This window comes from Patagioenas fasciata, chromosome Z, assembly GCF_037038585.1.
Source record: "Patagioenas fasciata isolate bPatFas1 chromosome Z, bPatFas1.hap1, whole genome shotgun sequence".
NCBI classification, from domain to species: Eukaryota; Metazoa; Chordata; class Aves; order Columbiformes; family Columbidae; genus Patagioenas; species Patagioenas fasciata.
In genome coordinates this window covers 46972328-46986440 of record NC_092560.1, presented here as the reverse complement: position 1 = coordinate 46986440, position 14113 = coordinate 46972328, and the positions used below count along the sequence as shown (strand labels likewise).

Here is a 14113-nt window from a genome sequence, read left to right as displayed (position 1 = left end):
AAAAGTTCTGTGGTTTTCAGTTACACGTGCTAGAGATAGTATTGTTATCTGTGATTCCTGTTAGTGATGATGTTCTTCATGGCTTTGATCTGAGAAATATTCCCAGATTTGAGACAGAAAAGAAATAATTATATTTTTTAAAATAAATTCGTAAGTTTTAGAGAGAACTTTTCCTTCACTCTACTTACAGTGGTCCACATCACTGCAGAAATATTCTTATTTAAATAATATGTCAGAATCAAGAGTAGTGCTTACACAAATATGGGTTGTCAGTTGAGAAATTACCTGAGTAACACAGAATATCCTGATTTATGATAGTGTGGGATTACTAGTTACCTTTTCTGCAGTATTCCATAAGAAGTGGTCAAGAATAGATTGTAAGAAGTATTCTGCAATATTTATTTAACCAAGAGTGAAGGAAATAAGTGTGTTAACACACACTGACCAGATGCTGTGCTATGTTTGCATGAAATTCCCGTTCACTTTACTGAATCATTGCGATATTATTGTATTTACTAAGTTGCAGTACTAGAAAAGAATGAAGCAAGTATCGCCTGCTCAGTCAACAGTACTTCACTGTGGCTCATTCCCTTTTGCTCCTCTCTACATTTCAAAAACATTATTAGTAATGCTAAGCTATTTAAAAAACCAGAACACTATTAAATCTCTCTAAAAAGATATTTAACATTTACCAGTTATGGAAAGCCCATTTTATATTTTATTTTGGTTGTTGTTTACTGATTGCTTTTTCCTCTTCAAAACTTTGGTTCCATCTTGGATATTGTTTCAGGCATGGTTACATATTTATTTTTTAGGTGCTTCAGCTTATTTATCCATATACTAGCATTCTCACCGTGCACACGGAGTTAGGAGAAGGTAATATGAAAGATCATAGAATCATAGAATATCCTGAGTTGGAAGGTATCCATAAGGATCATCGAGTTCAGCTCCTATCCCTGCATATGACAACCCCACAGTTCACACCATGTGTCTGAGACTATTGTCCTGTCTCTTCTTGAATACTACCAGGCTTGGGGCCATGACTACCTCCCTGGGGAGCCTGTTCCTGTGCTCCACTACCCTCTGGCTGAATAACCTTTTCCTAATGTCCAACCTAAACCTTCCCTGGCACATCTTCCTGCCATTCCCTTGTGTTCTGTCATTGGCCACCAGAGAGAAGAAATCAGCACCTGCCCCTCCTCCTCCCCTTGTGAGGAAGCTGTAGACTGCAATGAGGTCTCCTCTTAGTCTCCTCTTCTGCAAGCTGAACAAACCAAGTGACTTTAGCCGCTCCTCATACGGCTTCCCATCCAAATCCTTCAACAACTTCGTAGCCCTCTTCTGGACACTCTCCAGTAGCTCTATATCCTTTTAATCCTGTGTTGCCCAGAACCACACACAGGGCTCCAGGTGAGGCTGCACCAGTGCAGAGCAGAGTGGGACAGTCACCTCCCTCGCCCGGCTGGCAATGCTGTGCTGGATGCACGCAGGACACGGTTGCCCTCTTGGCTGCCAGGGCACTGTTGTCGCGTGTTCAATTTGCCATCGACCAGAACCCCCAGATCCCTCTCCGCAGAGCTGCTCTCCAGCATCGCGTTGTCCAGTCTGTATGTACAGCCAGGGCTGTCGTGTCCCAGGTGCAAAATCTGGCACTTGCCCATGTTGAACTTCATGCGGTTGGTGATTGCCCAGTTCTCGAATTTGTCCAGATCCCTCTGCAGGGCCTCTCTGCCCTTGAGAGCGTCAACAGCTCCCCCCAATTTTATGTCATCAGTGAACTTACTTAGTATTGCATCAAGTCCTGTGTCTAAGTTATTTATAAAGACATTGAAGAGAGCTGGCCCTAAAATGGATCCCCGTGGAACCTGCTAGTGACTGATCCCCAGCCTAACAGAACCCCATTTACTAGAACCCTTTGAGCCTGGCCCTTCAGCCAATTGCTCACCCACTGCATTATATGTTTACCCAGCTGTGTGCTGGACATCTTGTCCAGGAGGATACTGTGAGAGACAGTACCAAAGGCTTTACTGAAATCCAAAAAGATCACATTGACAGGCTTCCTTTGGTCAACTGGATGAGTAACCTTGTTGTAGAAAGAAACTAAGTTTGTTAAGCAGAACTTTCCCCTCACGAACCTGTGCTGACTGGGACCAATGGCTTGCATTATCGTTCAGATGTTTTTTTATAACTCCCAGAATAATCTTCTATGTGATTTTGACAGGCACAGAAGTGAGGCTGATGGACTTGTAGTTGCCAGCGTCATCCCTGTTGCCCTTTGTGTAGAGTGGGACAACATTTGCCAGCTTCCAGTCAGCCAGCTTCCAGATTCCCAGGGATGTTGAAAAATGACAGAGAGTGGTCTCGCTATGACGTCAGCCAGCTCTTTAGGCATCTTTGGATGAATCCCATCAGGCCCCATCAACTTGTAGGGATCTAGCTGGAGTAGCAAATCCCGTACAGGCTCCAGATTGGTTGAGGTTTATTGTTCATGCAGCCATGGTTTTCTAACCCAGGGCTATGGGGGCCCCCAGGTCTATCTTCTGTGTTGAACACCAAGGTGAAGAAAGCATTAAACATCTCAGCTTTGTCTGTGTCCCTATTAATAAGGCAACCATGCTCATTGAGTAGTGGGCCAATGTTATTTCTAGTTTGCGTTTTGCCATTAATATATTTTAAAAAGCCTTTTTTATTGTCCTGCACAGTAATGGCCAGCTTCAACTCTAATTGAGCTTTGACAGTGCGAATTTCCTCCCTACAGCGGCGAGCAGCATCTCTCTAGTTCTCCCATGTTGCCTGACCTTGCTTCCACTGACCGTGTAATTTCTCTTTTTCCCATATTACAAGAAGAAGATCCCTGCTCAACCAAGCTGGCTTTTTCCCTCCTCTGCTAGATTTTTGGCATTTTGGAATTGCTTGCTCCTGTGCTTTTAGGAGGTAATACTTCAAAAATGACCGAAGATGTGTAAGAGAAATCTCTTACAAACTGATCTTAGTGTAAAGGAGCCTGTACTTATTTCCTTAGGACTGAGCAAACTCAACTTTATTCTTTTGAACTCTTTGGAAACAAGCATTTCTCAGGTACTTGGGAGTCTTACCTCTGTTGCAGATGTATTTGTGTCTTTAATGATACTGGTTCTTTCTACCTATCTTTTGATGCTTATCAGCTTTCCTGTGTTCCCTTAAAGTGAGAGGAGTGGAATGGAAAGTAGCTGGGAATCCCATCTGATGTTAACAAATTTTAAAAATCAAATGCCATGACAATAATCCAACGTTCTCAAATAAAGCAACTCAAACAATCAAAACTCCATGCATCTGAAAATTGAACATGCGAGGTGGAAAAGTGCATCTGTTCTGCTGTTGCATGCCCTTTAACCCCAGGGCTGACAAAAAATGTGTTTTTGAAAAGATCCTGACACATCTGAAAGTAAAGCCATAATATTTTCTCTTTTAACCGTGGCTTGTCAGACTCTTCGACTTACAACTTTCAGTGGAGTCTAATATGAGAAAGCATATTCAGACAGGAGTCCAACCACTCTAAACAAAAAAACCCATGCAGCTGCCATTCAGTTTTAACAGGTAAATAATGATTGTCAATCCAATTGTACTTCACTGTCAGAAATGTGGTTTTCGGAAGCCTTTTTTTTTTTTTTTTTTTTAATGTGGATGGTTATGGGGAGCAAGGGAAGACACTGAAGAAGAAGGGGAGGAGTTTCTACAAATGACAACCTCAGTTTTCTTCCAGGACACTTCTTTTGATTTTGTTGGTTTTGCTGCAATTCTGCAAGCTTCTGGAAATAGACCATGGGCATAATTACATCTTGCCCATGACCCAGTTCTTTAAAGTGAAAAATGTAATTTCTTAACCATTTTCCTATACTTTTTTTCTCTCAATAAGCTGAAAGTGTGTTACTTACGGTTTTTAATCATCAGACGGTTTTATCTGTGCAAAAAGGTAAATTCCTGTAATCTATGGTCATGCTACAATCTGTGGTCATGCCTTGCCCTAGGTGTTGCAAAGAGAATGAGAGCATTAAATAGTTGATGAGGTGGGTTTCTTTGCAAAGTTCACTGGCTTGGGTAACTTTAAATGGATTTGCATCTAGTAGCTGTCTAGTGTGTGATTTTCAAATTTTGCTAATCAGCTTCAGGGGAAAAAAATACTTTCTTAATTATAAGTTGCTGATTACTCTTCAAACATAGGTTCTGGTATTGTTCAGTTTTCTCTATACCTTTCCTGTCCCCCTTCCCTTTATTCTTTTTGTTCTGTGACCGTGAGTTATTTCCAAGAAAAAGTGGTTTTGGTTGTAACCTGTTTACCCCCTTCTTTTTACCTTGTTAAAAGAAAATGGTGTAAGGGCTCGGGATTCCTGACTTGTGTGTTCTGCTTGGAAGGAGCCATGAAACAGCGGCTTCAAACTGCAGTAAATATTGACTGGGTCTCTGGGTTGAGCCTTGCTCAAAGCTCACTCTGAAGACTTGAAAGGCTCTTATTGTTTCTTCTCAGTCAGCACGCCATAGCCAAGGCTGAAGTACGCATGTTTTAGAAGAAGAAGAAAGGGAGTTGGGGAAATTAAACAGTGAACACAGCTGAAGGCATAACTGCGCAGTGCAGAGGAAAAGGAAGCCTCCAACAAAAAAGGGGCAAGGACTCACTCTGGATTGCATAAAACTTTGCAGAAGTGAAGTGCCTGTGACCATCCATCCTCTTTCTGTGTGAGGTGCTCCATGAACATAGCCTTAGAATCATTTAGGTAAGGTGTGGAGAAGGGTTAGCAACTTTTTCCTTCAGGGGATGTTTCCTGCGAAGGATTTTGCATTCCTTTGTGAACAGCTAGGCAATGAAGGTGGATTCTTGCGCAACTCTCTCTCCCTCACTGTTTGAGGCTCTAATCAGAGCAGCGATGGATGAAGTATTCTGGAGAGTTCAACGACTGCTGCTCTGTTCCATTTAGCTGTTATACTGACTGTGCAGAAGGAAGACAAGATGCAGGGTATGTAGTTTAATTAGGCTACCACTTTTTATTAATTCATGTGGGAACATGGCTTGGCAATATAAAACAAACTGCAGACTGTTGTGCTTTCCTTGGCCAGTACATCCTTGTTTGAGAAGCTTCTACCAGCCAGTAGTCTCATCTGTTTGTACCCTTCTGTCCCCTTTCTGTTTTCCTTGGGAGTGTTTTTTCCTAAGTTCTTTTCAAATTCTTGTTCACCAGGATATTTCATCTCTTTATAGGATGACTACTTGTGTTGACTGGGTGGGTAACACAGCCTACTACATTACATTCACCTGAACTGCATCTCTGTGTATGTATAGATCCCTGACTTGCTGTGACGAAAGTGAAATTCATCTCACCAGGCTTCCTAGCTCCTTCCCTCTCTTCCCATCCAAGAAAAGCCTTCAAAGAAAAATATGATTAGCATTGTACCCGCTGCCGGTCTTAAAAAAAAAAAATTCTTTCCTGCTGATTCATTTTTGCTTCTAGATAGGTGCTCCTTGAATGTGATGAAAGAGATGTGTCTCACACATTTCACAATGGTCAGCTGTCCTCATACCTTTCTATTTTGTCTCGGCTATGTTCTCCATTCCCTCCTGTCCTTTAGTCTAAATGATATAAGGAAACTTCAAAGGATCCATGACCTCCTTTTCTTCGTACTCATAAGACAGAACCTTGCCCTCTGCGTTTAAGATTACAGAAATGACAGTGTATCTATCTCATTATTGTAAAGCATATTGGGATATTTTGAATATGAAAGGAGCTGTATAAAAGCAAATTCTGTTTACTCTCCTCAGTTGGGAATAGGATTGTCTTGTTACTGCACTGATCCTTTATCTAGGAAGAAGTGCTTGACATCATGCTAATAACAATGAGTTTGCACTGTGCTTTGCTTGCACCCCTTAGCAGCACTTACAGTGGGAAGAAACCCAGTCTTCAAGGGTGGGGTTGGAGAAGTTGAAACAAGTATGAGAATTACCTGAAATATGAATATACTGTGGATAAAAAATTCCAAGTGCAGTGGATTAAAGCCAGCAAAAGCATTGGTTTTCAAGCTTATAGAAAGCAGTACTATTTCAAAGCCAGAAAAAAAAATATTTTTGATAAGTACGTAACACTTTATTATAAATTGCTATGGAGCAATGTGATTGAATTTCAGTGAACCAGGATTTCCATTTTTCTTGAGATCAGCCGGTTTGGTGTGTGGAATACTTTAGAATGTAAAATCTGTTATGTTGAAGTAAATTCCACCTCTCCACCCCCAATATTTTTTCTTTTTTTTTTCCTCCTAATAAGAAGAATATTCTATATAAATGTTGTGTGCTGATCACCAGATCCTATTCAAGTTCCTTTATCTGCTCTGAAGACAGAAATGCAGAGTGAGGCATTTGTAGTCGTGATATAGAAAAGGAAGGTTTATGATCTTTTTTTTTTTTTTTTTCCTGTGGTGAATCTGTTTTTCTTTGAACTAGTATTTTAAACACATAACAGGTTTACACCTTATCAGTTTTCAAAATTTAACCATTACTTGTATTTACTTCTGTCTTGGAGTTTAAAACAACAGCTGGAAAATACATTTTACTGAAAACCACTGCATCAAAAACATCAATTTGAAAAAGTTAAACATCATTAGAAAATTTTTGTGTATGCCTCAAATGCAAAGTGACTTTCAATAAAGTCAATGTAAGGCAACAAGTAACCATATTCTTGTCTTTCCTTCTTTCCTTTGTCCCTTCTTTGTACTTGCAACATCAACTGTTTTAAATGACACTTAGTTGTGAATTGCCTGGCCTTTATTTAAAAAAAAAGCCAATCTAAATTGTAATGTATCTACGTGCTCTTTTTCTTCAGTCATGTGCTAAAACAAAAAATGTGTGTGTTCACTACTGTAGCTGATATTTCAACTGTAACCATGGGTTTTTTAGAACGCTTATAAGCCTTGTTAGAAATACTGTCTTACCTTCCCTTTTTGTTTGTTTGTTTTCGTCTCTGTAATGTTGTGTTTGCCTGGACAGCTCCATCATGCAGTTTTATTTTGTAGGCTAACATCCTAACCAACTGTTTTCATTTTAACAGAAGTCAGTTTGAAAAGCAGGTAGCTTTTGGTACTTACGACTGTGCACTGAGTTGCATCTGTTTTCTTCAAATTTTTTCATTATTTTATTCTGTAAACATTTATGCAGATATCAAATGAGTATAATAATTGTACGATATTAATGCAAAATACTCTCCCCCATATGCAGTCATGCCTATTGTTTCTCTTAGAAGTTCTAAATTTATCTTTCTTATTTTCTAATAACAAAATTTTATGATGGACAAATATTATCACAAAACTGAACGGGTTTATAGCCATCTTTTTTTTTTTTTTAATTTAAATCTAATTCTACCAGTGTTTTCTTAAAATAAGAATTAAAATGTCGTAATGGCCAACACGAGTGGAATTTCTCCGACACTCTTCTCAAGAGAAGTGTTTTATTTTATAGTAGGGGTCTGCAAAGAACAAAACAAAATTGTATGAAGACCTGTTAGGCATGTTTCCATGAAGACTGAAGCAATGGATGCAGGGGAGGTGGCAATGTAGAGTTTCAGTGCCTAGTGTACTGCTAAGCTTTTACACCTTTCACATTGAAAAAGATCTGCATGAGAACAAAGGGAAGGAAAACCATCATCATCTGTGCAGGTACTGTAATTAGTGTCCTGGTTTGATTGGTACAGCTCATTTCCTATGGCACTGTGGCCTTTCAATGAATTAACTGAAGTCATAAAACGTGATAAAGAGCTATTCTCCTAGAAAATGGGGTTTGTGCATACCCAGTCTGTTGCTATAGGTGGATTAATCAGGGATGTACATAACCTGCTAACTGCTTTGCTTCTGTGTTTTGGGTCAGGAAGGAGTTAAATTTTATGTTCTTCTGTATTTGTCTGTTAGACAGATTCTGCATCAACGAGTTCATTTGTTACTAAGAAGAAATGTAAAAGCTGAGGTTTAGCAGAACTAAATTTAACATGGCTTGATTGGTCAGAAACAATACCAAACAATGGTACCGTAGCTGGGCAACATGATTTTACTTCTTGACAATCCAATACTGGTTTTCATTGCTATATTTTAGTTGTAATGAGAGGATAATTTAGGACATGAAATTCAGGACAATATATAGGTGTATATTTTTATTATGACACATTTCAGTTATTCTTGTGAAGGATTACTGCAATTGCTGCTTTTGCCCACACTGAGGATATACATATATATCCTGCATATAGCTAATATGTCTATGAAAAAAACCAGTTGAGAATTACACCAATGAAATAAAAACAGTTCTTACCAAACTGTTATGCCAAAGGCAATTTCCTTCTGGTTTTCTGTATTCTTCACATATATGTGTATGTCTTGCTTCCTTATTTCTCTTCTGACATAATGGTTTTTAATAGTATGATTGGCATTCTACAACCAGGAAAATTCAGGAAGCATCAATGAAAGTTCTTTCTTCAGCATTAAAATTTGCTTATTTAGAGTAGAGAGTCCACAACATGCATGGGCATTTTCTTTTGTATAATCACTTATCATAAAGTATAAGAGTGGTTGTACCAAATGGGGCATAACAAAGTATGAACGCAGCTGGTTCCTGAAGGTCCATTGTAGTTTATACTCCTATCTGAACTAAAAGTTCAGAGCAACATGTCATTTTTTTAAACAGAACATGAAAGTGCTCATTTAATCTTGGTGGATGTTAGATACAAGCCCTTAAAAAGCAAATGCCTGGAGAGGATACTCACTGATTTGACACAAGGATGCTTGCTGAAAGCTGCAGTAACTCTGCCTCATGGAATATTAAAATCGGCACATGTTTTAAAACGATCTGTGCAAGTATCAGCAGATAAGATTAATGATATCCAGTCTAGTACTCTGACTTAATGTAGAATAAAGAAAATTATACAGACTCATATATGTTCATTTATACAGGAGAGCTACTCTTACTGGTCACTTTAAAAAAAAATATCCTGAAATTCTGGTCTAATATCAGTAAAAACACTTTCAACATGTCATATAAGTGCCTGCCTGATCAAACACCTCTCTAAAATACAGGGACATTGTAGCATTTTAGAAAAGTATGATATTGTGGAAAGCTGGTTTTATTTGTATTAATTAAGATACTGTGATGTTTGTGCAAAAGCAGTTTAAAGAAACTTATAATGGGCTCATAAATAGTGAGGAAACAGGTAGAAGTTATTTGATTTTTCAACCTGATCTTTCATTTGAGCAGTCAAGTTCTGATATATTGAGAAAAAAATATTTTCAGAAGCAAATTTTGCAAATATAACACCTCAAAACACCCAATTTATAATTTTCAGCTAGAGAACAGATATGTAATTTTATCCTTAGGGCCCTGGAAGATTAATTACATTCATTCATAGTATTTTAAAAAAATACATGTATTGGCTCTCAACTTTGTTAATGCAGAATTTTTGAGTACTGTTCTCTAGAATATTCTTTAAAACCATGTTGAATTTATAGCAGTTTCTGGAGATATGGAAATTGCACATACAACTTCAGTTTTGAGTGTGTTTTAGTACTAAAATAGAGGAATTGATCGGCTCATATTCTTCATTTTCCACGGCCTCTGTTTTCCAGATAAGTGTTTAACAATGCCTTTTTGACAGCGTTTGTAAATAATTACTGAAATGAAAGTTTTCACTTACTTGGTGAACTATAAAACACACACACAAATCCCTGCACTTTGGAAGGGTTAAAGCTTTTCATGAAGGTTGATAGAAAATAAAGTGTAGCAAAGTAGTGTTTGTTTGAAGAATTTGAGCCAAGGTGTCTATTTATCTCTAATGGAGGATGACAACGAAGGATTTAAGAAGTCATCCCATTTATTGTCTCCAACACAAAAACCTTCCGCCTGCATCTTTCAACTTGCTTCACCACTTCTGAAGAAGCAATGGGCAAACTGCTGAATTTTTATTAATCAGCTTAACCTAATGAGATGAAAAGACCTTTTCAGAATTGCAGGGTGGAGACATGCACATACAGAGAAAACTGGTTTTGAATGCTTTCACATTAAGAAATTTTCTTCATACCAGCTGGGAAAAGGCAGACCTCAGTTGTGCTTCTGGCTCCCTCACCTGCCTTCCTCATTTCACTTTCCTGCCTAATTTTAGGTCTTCTGTAAGCGTTTGTTCACGAGGTATTCCTCCCCTTTCCCACTCCCTTCAGGAATAAGGAAGACTTAATGCGGGTTTGGGGTGGAGATACCTTTGAGAATTGAGACAAGAAAGCCTAAGCTGATAAAACGTGACTCTTCTGATGGGGGCCCTGTTTGGATAACTTGCCTCTTCTAAATTCTTCTTTTCCCTTCCCTGCCTCCCCAGCTCCCTCTTCTCTCTCTTGTCAAGCCCACTTCATAAACGGTAGCAGCTGGAGATCTTTTTAGTGGCATTCAGGGATTACTGCCCTTCAGGATTTTAATAAGCCCCACTGCCTGAAATGCCTGTGAGGGTGCTCTCTGAGACAATTACCATTCAGGGCTGGGATTGAGGGCCCTTCATGGCCCAGATGGCCAAGGGACTGTGCGCATGGGCAGATCACATTCTCCAAACAACAGATCACTGGAGCAAAGAGAGAGTGTTTCTTTCTTTTTTTTTTTCTTTTGTCTTTGGTTAGGAGGAGGAGTGGAGAGAGGGAGGAAAGGAGGTGAATAAGGGGGTTCTATCACTTTACAACTAATCAAAGCTAAGTTGCTCATCCTCCTATACATAACGGGATTTAAACTGTGACCTCTTTAAGAACTGCAATTTGAGGTTACATATCCCCCTTCACTGTAAGGCAGCTGCACTTTGTAATTTAAAAATACAATACCCCTGATTATGAGGAGCATTTCTTAGCTGACACCACAGAAGAAATAACCTGCAAAGGGCTAGAATGAGATCTCTTCTTACTTCAGTGCTGGGAACAGGGCAAAAATTGCAGGCAGAACTGATTGGTAGTTGTGGATATCTGGGCCAGTCTTGAAAGTCTGGAAAATACGGCTGGTTAACAGTGGGCAAATGTTTAGCTAGAAGGAATTGCTCATATAGGTTTGCCTTTACCTGCAGTATGGCATGGCTTCCAGATGAAGCACAGGGAAATGAAGTGGTGGACTTCTGAAAAGACATTTTCCTTGGATTAAATTTTATCCACTGAAATACAGGAAGTACAGGGCTTAGGAGAGAAATGTTGGAGTTGCTTTTGCAAGGAGCACTCCTTAGTGACTTAAGTGCTTGCAAAACTCATTTTAGTACAGACAGAGCTTTTTGGTCTTGCAGTCCTGTGCAAAAAGTGGCAAATGTGGCTTATTTTCTGAACAGCTGTTCTCTGGATGGACAGACATTAATTTTTTAATCCTTGGACCCCCTGATGGCAGAAAAGCCAATTTGTGCCTCTTCACATTAAAGTTAATATTTGTGATACAGAGCTGAGTTGCTGCCCATTTGCTTTTTATTTCTACAATGAACACTTCATTCTTTTAAATCATATTTAATAACAAAATAAAATGCATCGTGTCATAAAAGAGAGAAATTGCCTTAAATAAAAAGCATACAGCTGGACTGTTTTACAGCTGAATAGTTTGGATGAATGGGACTAATTCTGTAGTTATTGATCTTGAGGTTTCTTCTCCCATATCCCAGTAAGCTGTAGCAAGTTAATTTGTGGAATGGCTGAAACTCCAATTCGAACTTCAAAAACGGTTATTTGATTGCTCTCCAAAAAAAAAATAATAGATACGAATGGCTGTGGTAGAATTTTGCATTCTGATAATGTGTATCTAAACAGCTCTGCTTCATAAATGGTTGATATCAAAGAAATACACCAAATTGAAGTAGGATAAGTCCTTACTCTAGAATGTATGGTGATAGCTAGGGCACAGAAATAGGTCCTCTCCCTCCATCCTCTGAACATTCAGACTTCTCAAGTAGAGTAGCTGTGTTGAGGGACACCTCTGTGCTTAAGAAATCATTTGTAACACAAAAGTGATACAGGAAGACAGCTCACAGGATGGTGGTGTTTCATTAGCTCCTTTCAAACTGGTAAGCATGGTTGCTTGGATGTATTCCCAATATGAAGCTGAATTATAAGCTCTGTTTCTCTCCTGCAGTACCATCAGACCCCTTTTTTCCCTTGCACTGAAGTGTTAGTAGGATAACAAAAAGAAAGAAATAAAACATTCATAAATCAGAGAGGGCTTGACTTTAGTAATGGATGCAGGTTGCTGACATGTTAACACCTCTGGTATCAATGGCCAAGTCAGCTAGACAGTGCAATGCTTGCAGTAGTTTCAGAGTGTTAAAGGTATTGAAAGAAATTCTGCTTGCCATACTTTGATGAGTAGATTCATTGAAATACTTGGGATAATCATTAAAGTGGATAAAGTGAGTAAAATATGTGCAGTTTTAAGAAATAATGCCATTTTAGTTATTATCTTTTGAGTCCTCAACTTCTATTTGCATGAGAGACAGCATTCTAAATTAGAAAAATGTATTTAATATTGAAACTTGAGTCTTCTGTTCGATTTGAATGGGTGAGACTGGAAAACTTCAGCTAGAGATTTCTTGTGTAAATATAAACAGTACTTCCAACAGTCTGGACTATGGCCTAACACTTCTGAGAACATCAAGTGTATGTACTGCTGCATATCAGCTATGAGTTGCAGGATACATAGTTTCATGCTGGAACATCTAGGCTTTTATTTTGATAACAGATACAAATGTAATCATAGAGTGGTTTTGCTTGGAAAAGACCTTTGAGATCGAGTCCAACTATATATTACATATAGTAGCAATTGTGCTCTGCAGGAACATCAATGAGATTCGCTGATTGTTGTCGAATTGGGTGAATGTAAGACTGGACTAAGAGCGTCATGATAAATCAACTTAAAACTTCAGCTACGATGTGCAGAACTATTTAGAGTAATGGTACAGTGTTTCTGTGTGTCAATGTAACATTAAAGTTGCTTTATGGACTCTTGGTTTTGATCATAATTTTGGATAATTTCAAGAAACTCCTGGTTTCTGATATGTGTGATCTGTGTCAGGAATGGTGTATTTTCTGAAGGACTTCTGGTCTTTAAGTTAGTGCTATATGCATCCCCTCACATCTGAGCATTGCTGCAGTGTCCAATATTGATCAAAATAAATATTTAAGCTGCTGTGTGATATTTTGTATAGAAGACCTATGTTTCCTCAGACCATGTTCACCATCTAGGCTTCTTTTCAATGTTCAAGGTTTGCCAAATTTTGTCTTTTATTTTTTCCCTAAACTAAGATATGTCTGATTTTTAATACCATTACGAAATTAATTTCTCACTCACTGTCTTCTATCAGGATTCTTTGTTAATAGCAAAGAATGGTAGATACATGCAAAGATGGGACTTGAAAAACAGATACCATCTCTGAAGACCAATTTGTAACATATAAACGCATATAGCGATGGAATATTTTTATTCCCTTTCCTGCATCTTCCAGCATGATGTGTCTGATTTTAGGCTTTTCACATTTTTTTTATTTCAGTGTCAGCAGACAGTGTATGTGCGGTAATTTACCTGACAGTGTCTACTGCTGCCAGATCTAGAAGCCTGATGAAATCATGGAACAGCATTATAGTGGTTGCCATTCTAAATGTCATGGGTGTTTAGCTAAGGACTCCTACAGTCTGAATGGATTCTTTCCAGTTTTTGGGTTTTTTAAGGTACAAACCTTAATTAGAATTTGTGCATTTTTCCCAGTTAATAATACCTGCCATGAAACAATTATTGGATTCTAGTATCATAAGGCAGGTATCTAAAAAAATGTTTTCCTTTATTTTATCAACAACGTTGACCATCCTTCTCTATGTTTTTATTCCTCAGTAGTTCGAATATTCCTCAATACTTCTAATAAGCCTAGATCAGCTGGATAAAATAAAAACAGTTAAAAGCTGGTTGATAGGCCATTACCATAATCTGTAGATACTGTTTATAAACTTAACCAGCAATTTTGAATCTTCATCTAGTGGAAGTAATATTTAACATTGAAAAATAAATTATTTTATTGACATGTATTTCCTTCAACTATTGTTCTGTTAACTACAGAGTCACATTCCT

General features: G+C 38.3%; 2 protein-coding genes across 5 annotated transcripts in view; both read left to right on the top strand.

Annotated features, from left to right (window-relative positions):
* The window catches only part of FBXL17 (F-box and leucine rich repeat protein 17), a 380831-nt gene extending 380285 nt beyond the window's left edge, over positions 1–546 (top strand). Inside the window, exon 8 of the mRNA XM_071801719.1 lies at positions 537–546. The gene's annotated coding sequence lies outside the window, so the exon portion shown is untranslated. The remainder of the gene's footprint in view (positions 1–536) is intronic.
* EFNA5 (ephrin A5) overlaps positions 1–14113 on the top strand; it is a 219519-nt gene that overhangs the window by 15184 nt on the left and 190222 nt on the right. The gene's annotated exons all lie outside the window — the stretch shown is intronic.